The sequence below is a fragment of the Hyperolius riggenbachi genome, chromosome 9, assembly GCF_040937935.1.
Source record: "Hyperolius riggenbachi isolate aHypRig1 chromosome 9, aHypRig1.pri, whole genome shotgun sequence".
Lineage (NCBI taxonomy): Eukaryota > Metazoa > Chordata > Amphibia > Anura > Hyperoliidae > Hyperolius > Hyperolius riggenbachi.
The window spans coordinates 204,176,599-204,203,048 of NC_090654.1; positions in this window are offsets into that span (position 1 = coordinate 204,176,599).

The window sequence follows — 26,450 nt, forward strand, 5'->3', positions numbered from 1 at the left end:
TGGAACAAAAAAATTGATGGTATGATGTTGTATATGGGGTGTATACATAGATCAGGTGTATCAATATAAATGGCCCACCCTGTAGTATTCTTTTGTTTTGCAATGTGTAATATTTTATATCTTCCATTGTATGTGTAAATGCATGTATGCTGTTTTCTCTTTTTCTGTGTTGTCTCTCTTCTGTTTTCTTACAGATGGCGGCCGGTCGACAAGTATTTTTCATGTTGAAGAGGAGTTTGGCATTGGGTTTGTTATAACATGTATTTGTTCTTTCTCCTTGCAACTTTCTTACTCTTTTTGTCTGACTTTTTTTCTCTTTTTCAGTATGATATGTATGCATATATAAACAATCTTTTTTTACAGGTCACTTTGTGTGCATTTCATGGGTAGTATTTTATATCTGTTATTGAATGTGGTAATGCATGTAAATTGGTATCTCTTTTTTTGTGTTGTCACTCTTCTGTTTTCTTACAGATAGCGGTTGACAAGTGTTTTTCATGGTGAAGAAGAGTTGTGCATGTGAATTGTTATGGCGGTGGCAGTTGGGCGTATTTGTTTCTTCACATTCACTGTGCAGATTTTGCACACTAACTGTTAAAGAAAATAAATCTGGAGAGGAATAGGGTGGCTATTGGGGAGGAGGAGGCCACAGTACAGGGTGGGCCATTCATATGGATACACCTTAATTTGGCTATTTATATGGTTACATAAGTTTATGTGAATGGTGAAATTAACAAACAAAACCACCACTATTGGTCTGACACTAACCCACATTGGATAGATCCCTCCAAGACTGTTGGAACAAAAAAATTGATGGTATGATGTTGTATATGGGGTGTATACATAGATCAGGTGTATCCATATAAATGGCCCACCCTGTAGTATTCTTTAGTTTTGCAATGTGTAATATTTTATATCTTCCATTGTATGTGTAAATGCATGTATGCTGTTTTCTCTTTTTCTGTGTTGTCTCCCTTCTGTTTTCTTACAGATGGCGGCCGGTCGACAAGTATTTTTCATGTTGAAGAGGAGTTTGGCATTGGGTTTGTTATAACATGTATTTGTTATTTCTCCTTGCAACTTTCTTACTCTTTTTGTCTGACTTTTTTTCTCTTTTTCTGTATGATATGTATGCATATATAAACAATCTTTTTTTACAGGTCACTTTGTGTGCATTTCATGGGTAGTATTTTATATCTGTTATTGAATGTGGTAATGCATGTAAATTGGTATCTCTTTTTTTGTGTTGTCACTCTTCTGTTTTCTTACAGATAGCGGTCGACAAGTGATTTTCATGGTGAAGAAGAGTTGTGCATGTGAATTGTTATGGCGGTGGCAGTTGGGCGTATTTGTTTCTTCACATTCACTGTGCAGATTTTGCACACTAACTGTTAAAGAAAATAAATCTGGAGAGGAATAGGGTGGCTATTGGGGAGGAGGAGGCCACAGTACAGGGTGGGCCATTCATACGGATACACCTTAATTTGGCTATTTATATGGTTACATAAGTTTATGTGAATGGTGAAATTAACAAACAAAACCACCACTATTGGTCTGACACTAACCCACATTGGATAGATCACTCCAAGACTGTTGGAACAAAAAAATTGATGGTATGATGTTGTATGTGGGGTGTATACATAGATCAGGTGTATCCATATAAATGGCCCACCCTGTAGTATTCTTTAGTTTTGCAATGTGTAATATTTTATATCTTCCATTGTATGTGTAAATGCATGTATGCTGTTTTCTCTTTTTCTGTGTTGTCTCTCTTCTGTTTTCTTACAGATGGCGGCCGGTCGACGAGTATTTTTCATGTTGAAGAGGAGTTTGGCATTGGGTTTGTTATAACATGTATTTGTTCTTTCTCCTTGCAACTTTCTTACTCTTTTTGTCTGACTTTTTTTCTCTTTTTCAGTATGATATGTATGCATATATAAACAATCTTTTTTTACAGGTCACTTTGTGTGCATTTCATGGGTAGTATTTTATATCTGTTATTGAATGTGGTAATGCATGTAAATTGGTATCTCTTTTTTTGTGTCGTCACTCTTCTGCTTTCTTACAGATAGCGGTCGACAAGTGTTTTTCATGGTGAAGAAGAGTTGTGCATGTGAATTGTTATGGCGGTGGCAGTTGGGCGTATTTGTTTCTTCACATTCACTGTGCAGATTTTGCACACTAACTGTTAAAGAAAATAAATCTGGAGAGGAATAGGGTGGCTATTGGGGAGGAGGAGGCCACAGTACAGGGTGCGCCATTCATATGGATACACCTTAATTTGGCTATTTATATGGTTACATAAGTTTATGTGAATGGTGAAATTAACAAACAAAACCACCACTATTGGTCTAACACTAACCCACATTGGATAGATCCCTCCAAGACTGTTGGAACAAAAAAATTGATGGTATGATGTTGTGTATGGGGTGTATACATAGATCAGGTGTATCCATATAAATGGCCCACCCTGTAGTATCCTTTAGTTTTACAAATGTGTAATATTTTATATCTTTCATTGTATGCATAAATGCATGTATGTTGTTTTCTCTTTTTCTGTGTTGTCTCTCTTCTGTCTTCTTACAGATGGCGGTCGACAAATGTTTTTCATGGTGAAGAAGAGTTGTGCATGTGAATTGTTATGGCGGTGGCAGTTGGGTGTATTTGTTTTTTCACATTCACTGTGCAGGTTTTGCACACTAACTGCTAAAGAAAATAAATCTGGAGAGGAATAGGGTGGCTATTGGGGAGGAGGAGGCCACAGTACAGGGTGGGCCATTCATATGGATACACCTTAATTTGGCTATTTATATGGTTACATAAGTTTATGTGAATGGTGAAATTAACAAACAAAACCACCACTATTGGTCTGACACTAACCCACATTGAATAGATCACTCCAAGACTGTTGGAACAAAAAAATTGATGGTATGATGTTGTATATGGGGTGTATACATAGATCAGGTGTATCCATATAAATGGCCCACCCTGTAGTATTCTTTAGTTTTGCAATGCGTAATATTTTATATCTTCCATTGTATGTGTAAATGCATGTATGCTGTTTTCTCTTTTTCTGTGTTGTCTCTCTTCTGTTTTCTTACAGATGGCGGCCGGTCGACAAGTATTTTTCATGTTGAAGAGGAGTTTGGCATTGGGTTTGTTATAACATGTATTTGTTCTTTCTCCTTGCAACTTTCTTACTCTTTTTGTCTGACTTTTTTTCTCTTTTTCAGTATGATATGTATGCATATATAAACAATCTTTTTTTACAGGTCACTTTGTGTGCATTTCATGGGTAGTATTTTATATCTGTTATTGAATGTGGTAATGCATTTAAATTGGTATCTCTTTTTTTGTGTTGTCACTCTTCTGTTTTCTTACAGATGGCGGTCGACAAGTGTTTTTCATGGTGAAGAAGAGTTGTGCATGTGAATTGTTATGGCTGTGTCAGTTGGGCGTATTTGTTTCTTCACATTCACTGTGCAGATTTTGCACACTAACTGTTAAAGAAAATAAATCTGGAGAGGAATAGGGTGGCTATTGGGGAGGAGGAGGCCACAGAACAGGGTGGGCCATTCATATGGATACACCTCAATTTGGCTATTCATATGGTTACATAATTTTATGTGAATGGTGAAATTAACAAACAAAACCACCACTATTGGTCTGACACTAACCCACATTGGATAGATCCCTCCAAGACTGTTGGAACAAAAAAATTGATGGTATGATGTTGTATATGGGGTGTATACATAGATCAGGTGTATCCATATAAATGGCCCACCCTGTAGTATCCTTTAGTTTTACAAATGTGTAATATTTTATATCTTTCATTGTATGCGTAAATGCATGTATGTTGTTTTCTCTTTTTCTGTGTTGTCTCTCTTCTGTTTTCTTACAGATGGTGGTCGACAAGTGTTTTTCATGGTGAAGAAGAGTTGTGCATGTGAATTGTTATGGCGGTGGCAGTTGGGCGTATTTGTTTCTTCACATTCACTGTGCAGATTTTGCACACTAACTGTTAAAGAAAATAAATCTGGAGAGGAATAGGGTGGCTATTGGGGAGGAGGAGGCCACAGTACAGGGTTGGCCATTCATATGGATACACCTTAATTTGGCTATTTATATGTTTACATAAGTTTATGTGAATGGTGAAATTAACAAACAAAACCACCACTATTGGTCTGACACTAACCCACATTGGATAGATCACTCCAAGACTGTTGGAACAAAAAAATTGATGGTATGATGTTGTATATGGGGTGTATACATAGATCAGGTGTATCCATATAAATGGCCCACCCTGTAGTATTCTTTAGTTTTGCAATGTGTAATATTTTATATCTTCCATTGTATGTGTAAATGCATGTATGCTGTTTTCTCTTTTTCTGTGTTGTCTCTCTTCTGTTTTCTTACAGATGGCGGCCGGTCGACAAGTATTTTTCATGTTGAAGAGGAGTTTGGCATTGGGTTTGTTATAACATGTATTTGTTCTTTCTCCTTGCAACTTTCTTACTCTTTTTGTCTGACTTTTTTTCTCTTTTTCAGTATGATATGTATGCATATATAAACAATCTTTTTTTACAGGTCACTTTGTGTGCATTTCATGGGTAGTATTTTATATCTGTTATTGAATGTGGTAATGCATTTAAATTGGTATCTCTTTTTTTGTGTTGTCACTCTTCTGTTTTCTTACAGATGGCGGTCGACAAGTGTTTTTCATGGTGAAGAAGAGTTGTGCATGTGAATTGTTATGGCTGTGTCAGTTGGGCGTATTGGTTTCTTCACATTCACTGTGCAGATTTTGCACACTAACTGTTAAAGAAAATAAATCTGGAGAGGAATAGGGTGGCTATTGGGGAGGAGGAGGCCACAGTACAGGGTGGGCCATTCATATGGATACACCTTAATTTGGCTATTCATATGGTTACATAATTTTATGTGAATGGTGAAATTAACAAACAAAACCACCACTATTGGTCTGACACTAACCCACATTGGATAGATCCCTCCAAGACTGTTGGAACAAAAAAATTGATGGTATGATGTTGTATATGGGGTGTATACATAGATCAGGTGTATCCATATAAATGGCCCACCCTGTAGTATCCTTTAGTTTTACAAATGTGTAATATTTTATATCTTTCATTGTATGCGTAAATGCATGTATGTTGTTTTCTCTTTTTCTGTGTTGTCTCTCTTCTGTTTTCTTACAGATGGCGGTCGACAAATGTTTTTCATGGTGAAGAAGAGTTGTGCATGTGAATTGTGATGGCGGTGGCAGTTGGGTGTATTTGTTTTTTCACATTCACTGTGCAGGTTTTGCACGCTAACTGCTAAAGAAAATAAATCTGGAGAGGAATAGGGTGGCTATTGGAGAGGAGTAGGCCACAGTACAGGGTGGGCCATTCATATGGATACACCTTAATTTGGCTATTTATATGGTTACATAAGTTTATGTGAATGGTGAAATTAACAAACAAAACCACCACTATTGGTCTGACACTAACCCACATTGGATAGATCACTCCAAGACTGTTGGAACAAAAAAATTGATGGTATGATGTTGTATATGGGGTGTATACATAGATCAGGTGTATCCATATAAATGGCCCACCCTGTAGTATTCTTTAGTTTTGCAATGTGTAATATTTTATATCTTCCATTGTATGTGTAAATGCATGTATGCTGTTTTCTCTTTTTCTATGTTGTCTCTCTTCTGTTTTCTTACAGATGGCGGCCGGTCAACAAGTATTTGTCATGTTGAAGAGGAGTTTGGCATTGGGTTTGTTATAACATGTATTTGTTCTTTCTCCTTGCAACTTTCTTACTCTTTTTGTCTGACTTTTTTTCTCTTTTTCAGTATGATATGTATGCATATATAAACAATCTTTTTTTACAGGTCACTTTGTGTGCATTTCATGGGTAGTATTTTATATCTGTTATTGAATGTGGTAATGCATGTAAATTGGTATCTCTTTTTTTTGTGTTGTCACTCTTCTGTTTTCTTACAGATAGCGGTTGACAAGTGTTTTTCATGGTGAAGAAGAGTTGTGCATGTGAATTGTTATGGCGGTGGCAGTTGGGCGTATTTGTTTCTTCACATTCACTGTGCAGATTTTGCACACTAACTGTTAAAGAAAATTAATCTGGAGAGGAATAGGGTGGCTATTGGGGAGGAGGAGGCCACAGTACAGGGTGGGCCATTCATATGGATACACCTTAATTTGGCTATTTATATGGTTACATAAGTTTATGTGAATGGTGAAATTAACAAACAAAACCACCACTATTGGTCTGACACTAACCCACATTGGATAGATCACTCCAAGACTGTTGGAACAAAAAAATTGATGGTATGATGTTGTATATGGGGTGTATACATAGATCAGGTGTATCCATATAAATGGCCCACCCTGTAGTATTCTTTAGTTTTGCAATGTGTAATATTTTATATCTTCCATTGTATGTGTAAATGCATGTATGCTGTTTTCTCTTTTTCTGTGTTGTCTCTCTTCTGTTTTCTTACAGATGGCGGCCGGTCGACAAGTATTTTTCATGTTGAAGAGGAGTTTGGCATTGGGTTTGTTATAACATGTATTTGTTCTTTCTCCTTGCAACTTTCTTACTCTTTTTGTCTGACTTTTTTTCTCTTTTTCAGTATGATATGTATGCATATATAAACAATCTTTTTTACAGGTCACTTTGTGTGCATTTCATGGGTAGTATTTTATATCTGTTATTGAATGTGGTAATGCATGTAAATTGGTATCTCTTTTTTTTGTGTTGTCACTCTTCTGTTTTCTTACAGATAGCGGTCGACAAGTGTTTTTCATGGTGAAGAAGAGTTGTGCATGTGAATTGTTATGGCGGTGGCAGTTGGGCGTATTTGTTTCTTCACATTCACTGTGCAGATTTTGCACACTAACTGTTAAAGAAAATAAATCTGGAGAGGAATAGGGTGGCTATTGGGGAGGAGGAGGCCACAGTACAGGGTGGGCCATTCATATGGATACACCTTAATTTGGCTATTTATATGGTTACATAATTTTATGTGAATGGTGAAATTAACAAACAAAACCACCACTATTGGTCTGACACTAACCCACATTGGATAGATCCCTCCAAGACTGTTGGAACAAAAAAATTGATGGTATGATGTTGTATATGGGGTGTATACATAGATCAGGTGTATCCATATAAATGGCCCACCCTGTAGTATTCTTTAGTTTTGCAATGTGTAATATTTTATATCTTCCATTGTATGTGTAAATGCATGTATGCTGTTTTCTCTTTTTCTGTGTTGTCTCTCTTCTGTTTTCTTACAGATGGCGGCCGGTCGACAAGTATTTTTCATGTTGAAGAGGAGTTTGGCATTGGGTTTGTTATAACATGTATTTGTTCTTTCTCCTTGCAACTTTCTTACTCTTTTTGTCTGACTTTTTTTCTCTTTTTCAGTATGATATGTATGCATATATAAACAATCTTTTTTTACAGGTCACTTTGTGTGCATTTCATGGGTAGTATTTTATATCTGTTATTGAATGTGGTAATGCATGTAAATTGGTATCTCTTTTTTTTGTGTTGTCACTCTTCTGTTTTCTTACAGATAGCGGTCGACAAGTGTTTTTCATGGTGAAGAAGAGTTGTGCATGTGAATTGTTATGGCGGTGGCAGTTGGGCGTATTTGTTTCTTCACATTCACTGTGCAGATTTTGCACACTAACTGTTAAAGAAAATAAATCTGGAGAGGAATAGGGTGGCTATTGGGGAGGAGGAGGCCACAGTACAGGGTGGGCCATTCATATGGATACACCTTAATTTGGCTATTTATATGGTTACATAATTTTATGTGAATGGTGAAATTAACAGACAAAACCACCACTATTGGTCTGACACTAACCCACATTGGATAGATCCCTCCAAGACTGTTGGAACAAAAAATTGATGGTATGATGTTGTATATGGGGTGTATACATAGATCAGGTGTATCCATATAAATGGCCCACCCTGTAGTATTCTTTAGTTTTGCAATGTGTAATATTTTATATCTTCCATTGTATGTGTAAATGCATGCATGCATGCTGTTTTCTCTTTTTCTGTGTTGTCTCTCTTCTGTTTTCTTACAGATGGCGGCCGGTCGACAAGTATTTTTCGTGTTGAAGAGGAGTTTGGCATTGGGTTTGTTATAACATGTATTTGTTCTTTCTCCTTGCAACTTTCTTACTCTTTTTGTCTGACTTTTTTTCTCTTTTAGTATGATATGTATACATATATAAACAATCTTTTTTTACAGGTCACTTTGTGTGCATTTCATGGGTAGTATTTTATATCTGTTATTGAATGTGGTAATGCATGTAAATTGGTATCTCTTTTTTTGTGTTGTCACTCTTCTGTTTTCTTACAGATAGCGGTCGACAAGTGTTTTTCATGGTGAAGAAGAGTTGTGCATGTGAATTGTTATGGCGGTGGCAGTTGGGCGTATTTGTTTCTTCACATTCACTGTGCAGATTTTGCACACTAACTGTTAAAGAAAATAAATCTGGAGAGGAGTAGGGTGGCTATTGGGGAGGAGGAGGCCACAGTACAGGGTGGGCCATTCATATGGATACACCTTAATTTGGCTATTTATATGGTTACATAATTTTATGTGAATGGTGAAATTAACAAACAAAACCACCACTATTGGTCTGACACTAACCCACATTGGATAGATCCCTCCAAGACTGTTGGAACAAAAAAATTGATGGTATGATGTTGTATATGGGGTGTATACATAGATCAGGTGTATCCATATAAATGGCCCACCCTGTAGTATTCTTTAGTTTTGCAATGTGTAATATTTTATATCTTCCATTGTATGTGTAAATGCATGTATGCTGTTTTCTCTTTTTCTGTGTTGTCTCTCTTCTGTTTTCTTACAGATGGCGGCCGGTCGACAAGTATTTTTCATGTTGAAGAGGAGTTTGGCATTGGGTTTGTTATAACATGTATTTGTTCTTTCTCCTTGAAACTTTCTTACTCTTTTTGTCTGACTTTTTTTCTCTTTTTCAGTATGATATGTATGCATATATAAACAATCTTTTTTTACAGGTCACTTTGTGTGCATTTCATGGGTAGTATTTTATATCTGTTATTGAATGTGGTAATGCATGTAAATTGGTATCTCTTTTTTTGTGTTGTCACTCTTCTGTTTTCTTACAGATGGCGGTCGACAAGTGTTTTTCATGGTGAAGAAGAGTTGTGCATGTGAATTGTTATGGCTGTGGCAGTTGGGCGTATTTGTTTCTTCACATTCACTGTGCAGATTTTGCACACTAACTGTTAAAGAAAATAAATCTGGAGAGGAATAGGGTGGCTATTGGGGAGGAGGAGGCCACAGTACAGGGTGGGCCATTCATATGGATACACCTTAATTTGGCTATTCATATGGTTACATAATTTTATGTGAATGGTGAAATTAACAAACAAAACCACCACTATTGGTCTGACACTAACCCACATTGGATAGATCCCTCCAAGACTGTTGGAACAAAAAAATTGATGGTATGATGTTGTATATGGGGTGTATACATAGATCAGGTGTATCCATATAAATGGCCCACCCTGTAGTATCCTTTAGTTTTACAAATGTGTAATATTTTATATCTTTCATTGTATGCGTAAATGCATGTATGTTGTTTTCTCTTTTTCTGTGTTGTCTCTCTTCTGTTTTCTTACAGATGGCGGTCGACAAGTGTTTTTCATGGTGAAGAAGAGTTGTGCATGTGAATTGTTATGGCGGTGGCAGTTGGGCGTATTTGTTTCTTCACATTCACTGTGCAGATTTTGCACACTAACTGTTAAAGAAAATAAATCTGGAGAGGAATAGGGTGGCTATTGGGGAGGAGGAGGCCACAGTACAGGGTTGGCCATTCATATGGATACACCTTAATTTGGCTATTTATATGGTTACATAATTTTATGTGAATGGTGAAATTAACAAACAAAACCACCACTATTGGTCTGACACTAACCCACATTGGATAGATCCCTCCAAGACTGTTGGAACAAAAAAATTGATGGTATGATGTTGTATATGGGGTGTATACATAGATCAGGTGTATCCATATAAATGGCCCACCCTGTAGTATTCTTTAGTTTTGCAATGTGTAATATTTTATATCTTCCATTGTATGTGTAAATGCATGTATGCTGTTTTCTCTTTTTCTGTGTTGTCTCTCTTCTGTTTTCTTACAGATGGCGGCCGGTCGACAAGTATTTTTCATGTTGAAGAGGAGTTTGGCATTGGGTTTGTTATAACATGTATTTGTTCTTTCTCCTTGCAACTTTCTTACTCTTTTTGTCTGACTTTTTTTCTCTTTTTCAGTATGATATGTATGCATATATAAACAATCTTTTTTTACAGGTCACTTTGTGTGCATTTCATGGGTAGTATTTTATATCTGTTATTGAATGTGGTAATGCATGTAAATTGGTATCTCTTTTTTTTGTGTTGTCACTCTTCTGTTTTCTTACAGATAGCGGTCGACAAGTGTTTTTCATGGTGAAGAAGAGTTGTGCATGTGAATTGTTATGGCGGTGGCAGTTGGGCGTATTTGTTTCTTCACATTCACTGTGCAGATTTTGCACACTAACTGTTAAAGAAAATAAATCTGGAGAGGAATAGGGTGGCTATTGGGGAGGAGGAGGCCACAGTACAGGGTGGGCCATTCATATGGATACACCTTAATTTGGCTATTTATATGGTTACATAATTTTATGTGAATGGTGAAATTAACAGACAAAACCACCACTATTGGTCTGACACTAACCCACATTGGATAGATCCCTCCAAGACTGTTGGAACAAAAAATTGATGGTATGATGTTGTATATGGGGTGTATACATAGATCAGGTGTATCCATATAAATGGCCCACCCTGTAGTATTCTTTAGTTTTGCAATGTGTAATATTTTATATCTTCCATTGTATGTGTAAATGCATGCATGCATGCTGTTTTCTCTTTTTCTGTGTTGTCTCTCTTCTGTTTTCTTACAGATGGCGGCCGGTCGACAAGTATTTTTCGTGTTGAAGAGGAGTTTGGCATTGGGTTTGTTATAACATGTATTTGTTCTTTCTCCTTGCAACTTTCTTACTCTTTTTGTCTGACTTTTTTTCTCTTTTAGTATGATATGTATACATATATAAACAATCTTTTTTTACAGGTCACTTTGTGTGCATTTCATGGGTAGTATTTTATATCTGTTATTGAATGTGGTAATGCATGTAAATTGGTATCTCTTTTTTTGTGTTGTCACTCTTCTGTTTTCTTACAGATAGCGGTCGACAAGTGTTTTTCATGGTGAAGAAGAGTTGTGCATGTGAATTGTTATGGCGGTGGCAGTTGGGCGTATTTGTTTCTTCACATTCACTGTGCAGATTTTGCACACTAACTGTTAAAGAAAATAAATCTGGAGAGGAGTAGGGTGGCTATTGGGGAGGAGGAGGCCACAGTACAGGGTGGGCCATTCATATGGATACACCTTAATTTGGCTATTTATATGGTTACATAATTTTATGTGAATGGTGAAATTAACAAACAAAACCACCACTATTGGTCTGACACTAACCCACATTGGATAGATCCCTCCAAGACTGTTGGAACAAAAAAATTGATGGTATGATGTTGTATATGGGGTGTATACATAGATCAGGTGTATCCATATAAATGGCCCACCCTGTAGTATTCTTTAGTTTTGCAATGTGTAATATTTTATATCTTCCATTGTATGTGTAAATGCATGTATGCTGTTTTCTCTTTTTCTGTGTTGTCTCTCTTCTGTTTTCTTACAGATGGCGGCCGGTCGACAAGTATTTTTCATGTTGAAGAGGAGTTTGGCATTGGGTTTGTTATAACATGTATTTGTTCTTTCTCCTTGAAACTTTCTTACTCTTTTTGTCTGACTTTTTTTCTCTTTTTCAGTATGATATGTATGCATATATAAACAATCTTTTTTTACAGGTCACTTTGTGTGCATTTCATGGGTAGTATTTTATATCTGTTATTGAATGTGGTAATGCATGTAAATTGGTATCTCTTTTTTTGTGTTGTCACTCTTCTGTTTTCTTACAGATGGCGGTCGACAAGTGTTTTTCATGGTGAAGAAGAGTTGTGCATGTGAATTGTTATGGCTGTGGCAGTTGGGCGTATTTGTTTCTTCACATTCACTGTGCAGATTTTGCACACTAACTGTTAAAGAAAATAAATCTGGAGAGGAATAGGGTGGCTATTGGGGAGGAGGAGGCCACAGTACAGGGTGGGCCATTCATATGGATACACCTTAATTTGGCTATTTATATGGTTACATAATTTTATGTGAATGGTGAAATTAACAAACAAAACCACCACTATTGGTCTGACACTAACCCACATTGGATAGATCCCTCCAAGACTGTTGGAACAAAAAAATTGATGGTATGATGTTGTATATGGGGTGTATACATAGATCAGGTGTATCCATATAAATGGTCCACCCTGTAGTATTCTTTAGTTTTGCAATGTGTAATATTTTATATCTTCCATTGTATGTGTAAATGCATGCATGCTGTTTTCTCTTTTTCTGTGTTGTCTCTCTTCTGTTTTCTTACAGATGGCGGCCGGTCAACAAGTATTTTTCATGTTGAAGAGGAGTTTGGCATTGGGTTTGTTATAACATGTATTTGTTCTTTCTCCTTGCAACTTTCTTACTCTTTTTGTCTGACTTTTTTTCACTTTTTCACTATGATATGTATACATATATAAACAATCTTTTTTTACAGGTCACTTTGTGTGCATTTCATGGGTAGTATTTTATATCTGTTATTGAATGTGGTAATGCATGTAAATTGGTATCTCTTTTTTTGTGTTGTCACTCTTCTGTTTTCTTACAGATAGCGGTCGACAAGTGTTTTTCATGGTGAAGAAGAGTTGTGCATGTGAATTGTTATGGCGGTGGCAGTTGGGCGTATTTGTTTCTTCACATTCACTGTGCAGATTTTGCACACTAACTGTTAAAGAAAATAAATCTGGAGAGGAGTAGGGTGGCTATTGGGGAGGAGGAGGCCACAGTACAGGGTGGGCCATTCATATGGATACACCTTAATTTGGCTATTTATATGGTTACATAATTTTATGTTAATGGTGAAATTAACAAACAAAACCACCACTATTGGTCTGACACTAACCCACATTGGATAGATCCCTCCAAGACTGTTGGAACAAAAAAATTGATGGTATGATGTTGTATATGGGGTGTATACATAGATCAGGTGTATCCATATAAATGGCCCACCCTGTAGTATTCTTTAGTTTTGCAATGTGTAATATTTTATATCTTCCATTGTATGTGTAAATGCATGCATGCTGTTTTCTCTTTTTCTGTGTTGTCTCTCTTCTGTTTTCTTACAGATGGCGGTCGACAAATGTTTTTCATGGTGAAGAAGAGTTGTTCATGTGAATTGTTATGGCGGTGGCAGTTGGGCGTATTTGGTTTTTCACATTCACTGTGCAGGTTTTGCACACTAACTGTTAAAGAAAATAAATCTGGAGAAGAATAGGGTGGCTATTGGGGAGGAGGAGGCCACAGTACAGGGTGGGCCATTCATATGGATACACCTTAATTTGGCTATTTATATGGTTACATAAGTTTATGTAAATGGTGAAATTAACAAACAAAACCACCACTATTGGTCTGACACTAACCCACATTGGATAGATCACTCCAAGACTGTTGGAACAAAAAAAATTGATGGTATGATGTTGTATATGGGGGAGTATACATAGATCAGGTGTATCCATATAAATGGCCCATCCTTTAGTTTTGCAATGTGTAATATTTTATATCTTCCATTGTATGTGTAAATGCATGTATGTTGTTTTCTCTTTTTCTGTGTTGTCTCTCTTCTGTTTTCTTACAGATGGCGACCGGTCGCCAAGTATTTTTCATGTTGAAGAGGAGTTTGGCATTGGGTTTGTTATAACATGTATTTGTTCTTTCTCCTTGCAACTTTCTTACTCTTTTTGTCTGACTTTTTTTCTCTTTTTCAGTATGATATGTATGCATATATAAACAATCTTTTTTTACAGGTCACTTTGTGTGCATTTCATGGGTAGTATTTTATATCTGTTTTTGTATGTGGTAATGCATGTAAATTGGTATCTGTTTTTTTCTGTTTTCACTCTTCTGTTTTCTTACAGATAGCGGTCGACAAGTGTTTTTCATGGTGAAGAAGAGTTGTGCATGTGAATTGTTATGGCGGTGGCAGTTGGGCGTATTTGTTTCTTCACATTCACTGTGCAGATTTTGCACACTAACTGTTAAAGAAAATAAATCTGGAGAGGAATAGGGTGGCTATTGGGGAGGAGGAGGCCACAGTACAGGGTGGGCCATTCATATGGATACACCTTAATTTGGCTATTTATATGGTTACATAATTTTATGTGAATGGTGAAATTAACAAACAAAACCACCACTATTGGTCTGACACTAACCCACATTGGATAGATCCCTTCAAGACTGTTGGAACAAAAAAATTGATGGTATGATGTTGTATATGGGGTGTATACATAGATCAGGTGTATCCATATAAATGGCCCACCCTGTAGTATTCTTTAGTTTTGCAATGTGTAATATTTTATATCTTCCATTGTATGTGTAAATGCATGCATGCTGTTTTCTCTTTTTCTGTGTTGTCTCTCTTCTGTTTTCTTACAGATGGCGGTCGACAAATGTTTTTCATGGTGAAGAAGAGTTGTTCATGTGAATTGTTATGGCGGTGGCAGTTGGGCGTATTTGGTTTTTCACATTCACTGTGCAGGTTTTGCACACTAACTGTTAAAGAAAATAAATCTGGAGAAGAATAGGGTGGCTATTGGGGAGGAGGAGGCCACAGTACAGGGTGGGCCATTCATATGGATACACCTTAATTTGGCTATTTATATGGTTACATAAGTTTATGTAAATGGTGAAATTAACAAACAAAACCACCACTATTGGTCTGACACTAACCCACATTGGATAGATCACTCCAAGACTGTTGGAACAAAAAAAATTGATGGTATGATGTTGTATATGGGGGAGTATACATAGATCAGGTGTATCCATATAAATGGCCCACCCTGTAGTATCCTTTAGTTTTGCAATGTGTAATATTTTATATCTTCCATTGTATGTGTAAATGCATGTATGCTGTTTTCTCTTTTTCTGTGTTGTCTCTCTTCTGTTTTCTTACAGATGGCGGCCGGTCGACAAGTATTTTTCATGTTGAAGAGGAGTTTGGCATTGGGTTTGTTATAACATGTATTTGTTCTTTCTCCTTGCAACTTTCTTACTCTTTTTGTCTGACTTTTTTTCTCTTTTTCAGTATGATATGTATGCATATATAAACAATCTTTTTTACAGGTCACTTTGTGTGCATTTCATGGGTAGTATTTTATATCTGTTATTGAATGTGGTAATGCATGTAAATTGGTATCTCTTTTTTTTGTGTTGTCACTCTTCTGTTTTCTTACAGATAGCGGTCGACAAGTGTTTTTCATGGTGAAGAAGAGTTGTGCATGTGAATTGTTATGGCGGTGGCAGTTGGGCGTATTTGTTTCTTCACATTCACTGTGCAGATTTTGCACACTAACTGTTAAAGAAAATAAATCTGGAGAGGAATAGGGTGGCTATTGGGGAGGAGGAGGCCACAGTACAGGGTGGGCCATTCATATGGATACACCTTAATTTGGCTATTTATATGGTTACATAATTTTATGTGAATGGTGAAATTAACAAACAAAACCACCACTATTGGTCTGACACTAACCCACATTGGATAGATCACTCCAAGACTGTTGGAAGAAAAAAATTGATGGTATGATGTTGTATATGGGGTGTATACATAGATCAGGTGTATCCATATAAATGGCCCACCCTGTAGTATTCTTTAGTTTTGCAATGTGTAATATTTTATATCTTCCATTGTATGTGTAAATGCATGTATGCTGTTTTCTCTTTTTCTGTGTTGTCTCTCTTCTGTTTTCTTACAGATGGCGGCCGGTCGACAAGTATTTTTCATGTTGAAGAGGAGTTTGGCATTGGGTTTGTTATAACATGTATTTGTTCTTTCTCCTTGCAACTTTCTTACTCTTTTTGTCTGACTTTTTTTCTCTTTTTCAGTATGATATGTATGCATATATAAACAATCTTTTTTACAGGTCACTTTGTGTGCATTTCATGGGTAGTATTTTATATCTGTTATTGAATGTGGTAATGCATGTAAATTGGTATCTCTTTTTTTTGTGTTGTCACTCTTCTGTTTTCTTACAGATAGCGGTCGACAAGTGTTTTTCATGGTGAAGAAGAGTTGTGCATGTGAATTGTTATGGCGGTGGCAGTTGGGCGTATTTGTTTCTTCACATTCACTGTGCAGATTTTGCACACTAACTGTTAAAGAAAATAAATCTGGAGAGGAATAGGGTGGCTATTGGGGAGGAGGAGGCCACAGTACAGGGTGGGCCATTCATATGGATACACCTTAATTTGGCTATGTATATGGTTACATAATTTTATGTGAATGGTGAAATTAACAAACAAAACCACCACTATTGGTCTGACACTAACACACATTGGATAGATCCCTCCAAGACTGTTGGAACAAAAAAATTGATGGTATGATGTTGTATATGGGGTGTATACATAGATCAGGTGTATCCATATAAATGGCCCACCCTGTAGTATTCTTTAGTTTTGCAATGTGTAATATTTTATATCTTCCATTGTATGTGTAAATGCATGCATGCTGTTTTCTCTTTTTCTGTGTTGTCTCTCTTCTGTTTTCTTACAGATGGCGGCCGGTCGACAAGTATTTTTCGTGTTGAAGAGGAGTTTGGCATTGGGTTTGTTATAACATGTATTTGTTCTTTCTCCTTGCAACTTTCTTACTCTTTTTGTCTGACTTTTTTTCTCTTTTTCAGTATGATATGTATACATATATAAACAATCTTTTTTTACAGGTCACTTTGTGTGCATTTCATGGGTAGTATTTTATATCTGTTATTGAATGTGGTAATGCATGTAAATTGGTATCTCTTTTTTTGTGTTGTCACTCTTCTGTTTTCTTACAGATAGCGGTCGACAAGTGTTTTTCATGGTGAAGAAGAGTTGTGCATGTGAATTGTTATGGCGGTGGCAGTTGGGCGTATTTGTTTCTTCACATTCACTGTGCAGATTTTGCACACTAACTGTTAAAGAAAATAAATCTGGAGAGGAGTAGGGTGGCTATTGGGGAGGAGGAGGCCACAGTACAGGGTGGGCCATTCATATGGATACACCTTAATTTGGCTATTTATATGGTTACATAATTTTATGTGAATGGTGAAATTAACAAACAAAACCACCACTATTGGTCTGACACTAACCCACATTGGATAGATCACTCCAAGACTGTTGGAACAAAAAAATTGATGGTATGATGTTGTATATGGGGTGTATACATAGATCAGGTGTATCCATATAAATGGCCCACCCTGTAGTATTCTTTAGTTTTGCAATGTGTAATATTTTATATCTTCCCATGTATGTGTAAATGCATGTATGCTGTTTTCTCTTTTTCTGTGTTGTCTCTCTTCTGTTTTCTTACAGATGGCGGCCGGTCGACAATTATTTTTCATGTTGAAGAGGAGTTTGGCATTGGGTTTGTTATAACATGTATTTGTTCTTTCTCCTTGAAACTTTCTTACTCTTTTTGTCTGACTTTTTTTCTCTTTTTCAGTATGATATGTATGCATATATAAACAATCTTTTTTTACAGGTCACTTTGTGTGCATTTCATGGGTAGTATTTTATATCTGTTATTGAATGTGGTAATGCATGTAAATTGGTATCTCTTTTTTTGTGTTGTCACTCTTCTGTTTTCTTACAGATGGCGGTCGACAAGTGTTTTTCATGGTGAAGAAGAGTTGTGCATGTGAATTGTTATGGCTGTGGCAGTTGGGCGTATTTGTTTCTTCACATTCACTGTGCAGATTTTGCACACTAACTGTTAAAGAAAATAAATCTGGAGAGGAATAGGGTGGCTATTGGGGAGGAGGAGGCCACAGTACAGGGTGGGCCATTCATATGGATACACCTTAATTTGGCTATTCATATGGTTACATAATTTTATGTGAATGGTGAAATTAACAAACAAAACCACCACTATTGGTCTGACACTAACCCACATTGGATAGATCCCTCCAAGACTGTTGGAACAAAAAAATTGATGGTATGATGTTGTATATGGGGTGTATACATAGATCAGGTGTATCCATATAAATGGCCCACCCTGTAGTATCCTTTAGTTTTACAAATGTGTAATATTTTATATCTTTCATTGTATGCGTAAATGCATGTATGTTGTTTTCTCTTTTTCTGTGTTGTCTCTCTTCTGTTTTCTTACAGATGGCGGTCGACAAGTGTTTTTCATGGTGAAGAAGAGTTGTGCATGTGAATTGTTATGGCGGTGGCAGTTGGGCGTATTTGTTTCTTCACATTCACTGTGCAGATTTTGCACACTAACTGTTAAAGAAAATAAATCTGGAGAGGAATAGGGTGGCTATTGGGGAGGAGGAGGCCACAGTACAGGGTTGGCCATTCATATGGATACACCTTAATTTGGCTATTTATATGGTTACATAATTTTATGTGAATGGTGAAATTAACAAACAAAACCACCACTATTGGTCTGACACTAACCCACATTGGATAGATCCCTCCAAGACTGTTGGAACAAAAAAATTGATGGTATGATGTTGTATATGGGGTGTATACATAGATCAGGTGTATCCATATAAATGGCCCACCCTGTAGTATTCTTTAGTTTTGCAATGTGTAATATTTTATATCTTCCATTGTATGTGTAAATGCATGTATGCTGTTTTCTCTTTTTCTGTGTTGTCTCTCTTCTGTTTTCTTACAGATGGCGGCCGGTCGACAAGTATTTTTCATGTTGAAGAGGAGTTTGGCATTGGGTTTGTTATAACATGTATTTGTTCTTTCTCCTTGCAACTTTCTTACTCTTTTTGTCTGACTTTTTTTCTCTTTTTCAGTATGATATGTATGCATATATAAACAATCTTTTTTTACAGGTCACTTTGTGTGCATTTCATGGGTAGTATTTTATATCTGTTATTGAATGTGGTAATGCATGTAAATTGGTATCTCTTTTTTTTGTGTTGTCACTCTTCTGTTTTCTTACAGATAGCGGTCGACAAGTGTTTTTCATGGTGAAGAAGAGTTGTGCATGTGAATTGTTATGGCGGTGGCAGTTGGGCGTATTTGTTTCTTCACATTCACTGTGCAGATTTTGCACACTAACTGTTAAAGAAAATAAATCTGGAGAGGAATAGGGTGGCTATTGGGGAGGAGGAGGCCACAGTACAGGGTGGGCCATTCATATGGATACACCTTAATTTGGCTATTTATATGGTTACATAATTTTATGTGAATGGTGAAATTAACAGACAAAACCACCACTATTGGTCTGACACTAACCCACATTGGATAGATCCCTCCAAGACTGTTGGAACAAAAAATTGATGGTATGATGTTGTATATGGGGTGTATACATAGATCAGGTGTATCCATATAAATGGCCCACCCTGTAGTATTCTTTAGTTTTGCAATGTGTAATATTTTATATCTTCCATTGTATGTGTAAATGCATGCATGCATGCTGTTTTCTCTTTTTCTGTGTTGTCTCTCTTCTGTTTTCTTACAGATGGCGGCCGGTCGACAAGTATTTTTCGTGTTGAAGAGGAGTTTGGCATTGGGTTTGTTATAACATGTATTTGTTCTTTCTCCTTGCAACTTTCTTACTCTTTTTGTCTGACTTTTTTTCTCTTTTAGTATGATATGTATACATATATAAACAATCTTTTTTTACAGGTCACTTTGTGTGCATTTCATGGGTAGTATTTTATATCTGTTATTGAATGTGGTAATGCATGTAAATTGGTATCTCTTTTTTTGTGTTGTCACTCTTCTGTTTTCTTACAGATAGCGGTCGACAAGTGTTTTTCATGGTGAAGAAGAGTTGTGCATGTGAATTGTTATGGCGGTGGCAGTTGGGCGTATTTGTTTCTTCACATTCACTGTGCAGATTTTGCACACTAACTGTTAAAGAAAATAAATCTGGAGAGGAGTAGGGTGGCTATTGGGGAGGAGGAGGCCACAGTACAGGGTGGGCCATTCATATGGATACACCTTAATTTGGCTATTTATATGGTTACATAATTTTATGTGAATGGTGAAATTAACAAACAAAACCACCACTATTGGTCTGACACTAACCCACATTGGATAGATCCCTCCAAGACTGTTGGAACAAAAAAATTGATGGTATGATGTTGTATATGGGGTGTATACATAGATCAGGTGTATCCATATAAATGGCCCACCCTGTAGTATTCTTTAGTTTTGCAATGTGTAATATTTTATATCTTCCATTGTATGTGTAAATGCATGTATGCTGTTTTCTCTTTTTCTGTGTTGTCTCTCTTCTGTTTTCTTACAGATGGCGGCCGGTCGACAAGTATTTTTCATGTTGAAGAGGAGTTTGGCATTGGGTTTGTTATAACATGTATTTGTTCTTTCTCCTTGAAACTTTCTTACTCTTTTTGTCTGACTTTTTTTCTCTTTTTCAGTATGATATGTATGCATATATAAACAATCTTTTTTTACAGGTCACTTTGTGTGCATTTCATGGGTAGTATTTTATATCTGTTATTGAATGTGGTAATGCATGTAAATTGGTATCTCTTTTTTTGTGTTGTCACTCTTCTGTTTTCTTACAGATGGCGGTCGACAAGTGTTTTTCATGGTGAAGAAGAGTTGTGCATGTGAATTGTTATGGCTGTGGCAGTTGGGCGTATTTGTTTCTTCACATTCACTGTGCAGATTTTGCACACTAACTGTTAAAGAAAATAAATCTGGAGAGGAATAGGGTGGCTATTGGGGAGGAGGAGGCCACAGTACAGGGTGGGCCATTCATATGGATACACCTTAATTTGGCTATTTATATGGTTACATAATTTTATGTGAATGGTGAAATTAACAAACAAAACCACCACTATTGGTCTGACACTAACCCACATTGGATAGACCCCTCCAAGACTGTTGGAACAAAAAAATTGATGGTATGATGTTGTATATGGGGTGTATACATAGATCAGGTGTATCCATATAAATGGCCCACCCTGTAGTATTCTTTAGTTTTGCAATGTGTAATATTTTATATCTTCCATTGTATGTGTAAATGCATGCATGCTGTTTTCTCTTTTTCTGTGTTGTCTCTCTTCTGTTTTCTTACAGATGGCGGCCGGTCAACAAGTATTTTTCATGTTGAAGAGGAGTTTGGCATTGGGTTTGTTATAACATGTATTTGTTCTTTCTCCTTGCAACTTTCTTACTCTTTTTGTCTGACTTTTTTTCACTTTTTCACTATGATATGTATACATATATAAACAATCTTTTTTTACAGGTCACTTTGTGTGCATTTCATGGGTAGTATTTTATATCTGTTATTGAATGTGGTAATGCATGTAAATTGGTATCTCTTTTTTTGTGTTGTCACTCTTCTGTTTTCTTACAGATAGCGGTCGACAAGTGTTTTTCATGGTGAAGAAGAGTTGTGCATGTGAATTGTTATGGCGGTGGCAGTTGGGCGTATTTGTTTCTTCACATTCACTGTGCAGATTTTGCACACTAACTGTTAAAGAAAATAAATCTGGAGAGGAGTAGGGTGGCTATTGGGGAGGAGGAGGCCACAGTACAGGGTGGGCCATTCATATGGATACACCTTAATTTGGCTATTTATATGGTTACATAATTTTATGTTAATGGTGAAATTAACAAACAAAACCACCACTATTGGTCTGACACTAACCCACATTGGATAGATCCCTCCAAGACTGTTGGAACAAAAAAATTGATGGTATGATGTTGTATATGGGGTGTATACATAGATCAGGTGTATCCATATAAATGGCCCACCCTGTAGTATTCTTTAGTTTTGCAATGTGTAATATTTTATATCTTCCATTGTATGTGTAAATGCATGCATGCTGTTTTCTCTTTTTCTGTGTTGTCTCTCTTCTGTTTTCTTACAGATGGCGGTCGACAAATGTTTTTCATGGTGAAGAAGAGTTGTTCATGTGAATTGTTATGGCGGTGGCAGTTGGGCGTATTTGGTTTTTCACATTCACTGTGCAGGTTTTGCACACTAACTGTTAAAGAAAATAAATCTGGAGAAGAATAGGGTGGCTATTGGGGAGGAGGAGGCCACAGTACAGGGTGGGCCATTCATATGGATACACCTTAATTTGGCTATTTATATGGTTACATAAGTTTATGTAAATGGTGAAATTAACAAACAAAACCACCACTATTGGTCTGACACTAACCCACATTGGATAGATCACTCCAAGACTGTTGGAACAAAAAAAATTGATGGTATGATGTTGTATATGGGGGAGTATACATAGATCAGGTGTATCCATATAAATGGCCCATCCTTTAGTTTTGCAATGTGTAATATTTTATATCTTCCATTGTATGTGTAAATGCATGTATGTTGTTTTCTCTTTTTCTGTGTTGTCTCTCTTCTGTTTTCTTACAGATGGCGACCGGTCGCCAAGTATTTTTCATGTTGAAGAGGAGTTTGGCATTGGGTTTGTTATAACATGTATTTGTTCTTTCTCCTTGCAACTTTCTTACTCTTTTTGTCTGACTTTTTTTCTCTTTTTCAGTATGATATGTATGCATATATAAACAATCTTTTTTTACAGGTCACTTTGTGTGCATTTCATGGGTAGTATTTTATATCTGTTTTTGTATGTGGTAATGCATGTAAATTGGTATCTGTTTTTTTCTGTTTTCACTCTTCTGTTTTCTTACAGATAGCGGTCGACAAGTGTTTTTCATGGTGAAGAAGAGTTGTGCATGTGAATTGTTATGGCGGTGGCAGTTGGGCGTATTTGTTTCTTCACATTCACTGTGCAGATTTTGCACACTAACTGTTAAAGAAAATAAATCTGGAGAGGAATAGGGTGGCTATTGGGGAGGAGGAGGCCACAGTACAGGGTGGGCCATTCATATGGATACACCTTAATTTGGCTATTTATATGGTTACATAATTTTATGTGAATGGTGAAATTAACAAACAAAACCACCACTATTGGTCTGACACTAACCCACATTGGATAGATCCCTTCAAGACTGTTGGAACAAAAAAATTGATGGTATGATGTTGTATATGGGGTGTATACATAGATCAGGTGTATCCATATAAATGGCCCACCCTGTAGTATTCTTTAGTTTTGCAATGTGTAATATTTTATATCTTCCATTGTATGTGTAAATGCATGCATGCTGTTTTCTCTTTTTCTGTGTTGTCTCTCTTCTGTTTTCTTACAGATGGCGGTCGACAAATGTTTTTCATGGTGAAGAAGAGTTGTTCATGTGAATTGTTATGGCGGTGGCAGTTGGGCGTATTTGGTTTTTCACATTCACTGTGCAGGTTTTGCACACTAACTGTTAAAGAAAATAAATCTGGAGAAGAATAGGGTGGCTATTGGGGAGGAGGAGGCCACAGTACAGGGTGGGCCATTCATATGGATACACCTTAATTTGGCTATTTATATGGTTACATAAGTTTATGTAAATGGTGAAATTAACAAACAAAACCACCACTATTGGTCTGACACTAACCCACATTGGATAGATCACTCCAAGACTGTTGGAACAAAAAAAATTGATGGTATGATGTTGTATATGGGGGAGTATACATAGATCAGGTGTATCCATATAAATGGCCCACCCTGTAGTATCCTTTAGTTTTGCAATGTGTAATATTTTATATCTTCCATTGTATGTGTAAATGCATGTATGTTGTTTTCTCTTTTTCTGTGTTGTCTCTCTTCTGTTTTCTTACAGATGGCGACCGGTCGCCAAGTATTTTTCATGTTGAAGAGGAGTTTGGCATTGGGTTTGTTATAACATGTATTTGTTCTTTCTCCTTGCAACTTTCTTACTCTTTTTGTCTGACTTTTTTTCTCTTTTTCAGTATGATATGTATGCATATATAAACAATCTTTTTTACAGGTCACTTTGTGTGCATTTCATGGGTAGTATTTTATATCTGTTTTTGTATGTGGTAATGCATGTACATTGGTATCTGTTTTTTTCTGTTTTCACTCTTCTGTTTTCTTACAGATAGCGGTCGACAAGTGTTTTTCATGGTGAAGAAGAGTTGTGCATGTGAATTGTTATGGCGGTGGCAGTTGGGCGTATTTGTTTCTTCACATTCACTGTGCAGATTTTGCACACTAACTGTTAAAGAAAATAAATCTGGAGAGGAATAGGGTGGCTATTGGGGAGGAGGAGGCCACAGTACAGGGTGGGCCATTCATATGGATACACCTTAATTTGGCTATTTATATGGTTACATAATTTTATGTGAATGGTGAAATTAACAAACAAAACCACCACTATTGGTCTGACACTAACCCACATTGGATAGATCCCTTCAAGACTGTTGGAACAAAAAAATTGATGGTATGATGTTGTATATGGGGTGTATACATAGATCAGGTGTATCCATATAAATGGCCCACCCTGTAGTATCCTTTAGTTTTGCAAATGTGTAATATTTTATATCTTCCATTGTATGTGTAAATGCATGTATCATGTTTTCTCTTTTTCTGTGTTGTCTCTCTTCTGTTTTCTTACAGATGGCGGTCGACAAATGTTTTTCATGGTGAAGAAGAGTTGTGCATGTGAATTGTTATGGCGGTGGCAGTTGGGCATATTTGGTTTTTCACATTCACTGTGCAGGTTTTGCACACTAACTGTTAAAGAAAATAAATCTGGAGAAGAATAGGGTGGCTATTGGGGAGGAGGAGGCCACAGTACAGGGTGGGCCATTCATATGGATACACCTTAATTTGGCTATTTATATGGTTACATAAGTTTATGTAAATGGTGAAATTAACAAACAAAACCACCACTATTGGTCTGACACTAACCCACATTGGATAGATCACTCCAAGACTGTTGGAACAAAAAAATTGATGGTATGATGTTGTATATGGGGAGTATACATAGATCAGGTGTATCCATATAAATGGCCCACCCTGTAGTATCCTTTAGTTTTGCAATGTGTAATATTTTATATCTTACATTGTATGTGTAAATGCATGTATGTTGTTTTCTCTTTTTCTGTGTTGTCTCTCTTCTGTTTTCTTACAGATGGCGGCCGGTCGGCAAGTATTTTTCATGTTGAAGAGGAGTTTGGCATTGGGTTTGTTATAACATGTATTTGTTCTTTCTCCTTGCAACTTTCTTACTCTTTTTGTCTGACTTTTTTTCTCTTTTTCAGTATGATATGTATACATATATAAACAATCTTTTTTTACAGGTCACTTTGTGTGCATTTCATGGGTAGTATTTTATATCTGTTATTGAATGTGGTAATGCATGTAAATTGGTATCTCTTTTTTTGTGTTGTCACTCTTCTGTTTTCTTACAGATAGCGGTCGACAAGTGTTTTTCATGGTGAAGAAGAGTTGTGCATGTGAATTGTTATGGCGGTGGCAGTTGGGCGTATTTGTTTCTTCACATTCACTGTGCAGATTTTGCACACTAACTGTTAAAGAAAATAAATCTGGAGAGGAGTAGGGTGGCTATTGGGGAGGAGGAGGCCACAGTACAGGGTGGGCCATTCATATGTATACACCTTAATTTGGCTATTTATATGTTACATAATTTTATGTTAATGGTGAAATTAACAAACAAAACCACCACTATTGGTCTGACACTAACCCACATTGGATAGATCCCTCCAAGACTGTTGGAACAAAAAAATTGATGGTATGATGTTGTATATGGGGTGTATACATAGATCAGGTGTATCCATATAAATGGCCCACCCTGTAGTATTCTTTAGTTTTGCAATGTGTAATATTTTATATCTTCCATTGTATGTGTAAATGCATGCATGCTGTTTTCTCTTTTTCTGTGTTGTCTCTCTTCTGTTTTCTTACAGATGGCGGCCGGTCGACAAGTATTTTTCATGTTGAAGAGGAGTTTGGCATTGGGTTTGTTATAACATGTATTTGTTCTTTCTCCTTGCAACTTTCTTACTCTTTTTGTCTGACTTTTTTTCTCTTTTTCAGTATGATATGTATACATATATAAACAATCTTTTTTTACAGGTCACTTTGTGTGCATTTCATGGGTAGTATTTTATATCTGTTATTGAATGTGGTAATGCATGTAAATTGGTATCTCTTTTTTTGTGTTGTCACTCTTCTGTTTTCTTACAGATAGCGGTCGACAAGTGTTTTTCATGGTGAAGAAGAGTTGTGCATGTGAATTGTTATGGCGGTGGCAGTTGGGCGTATTTGTTTC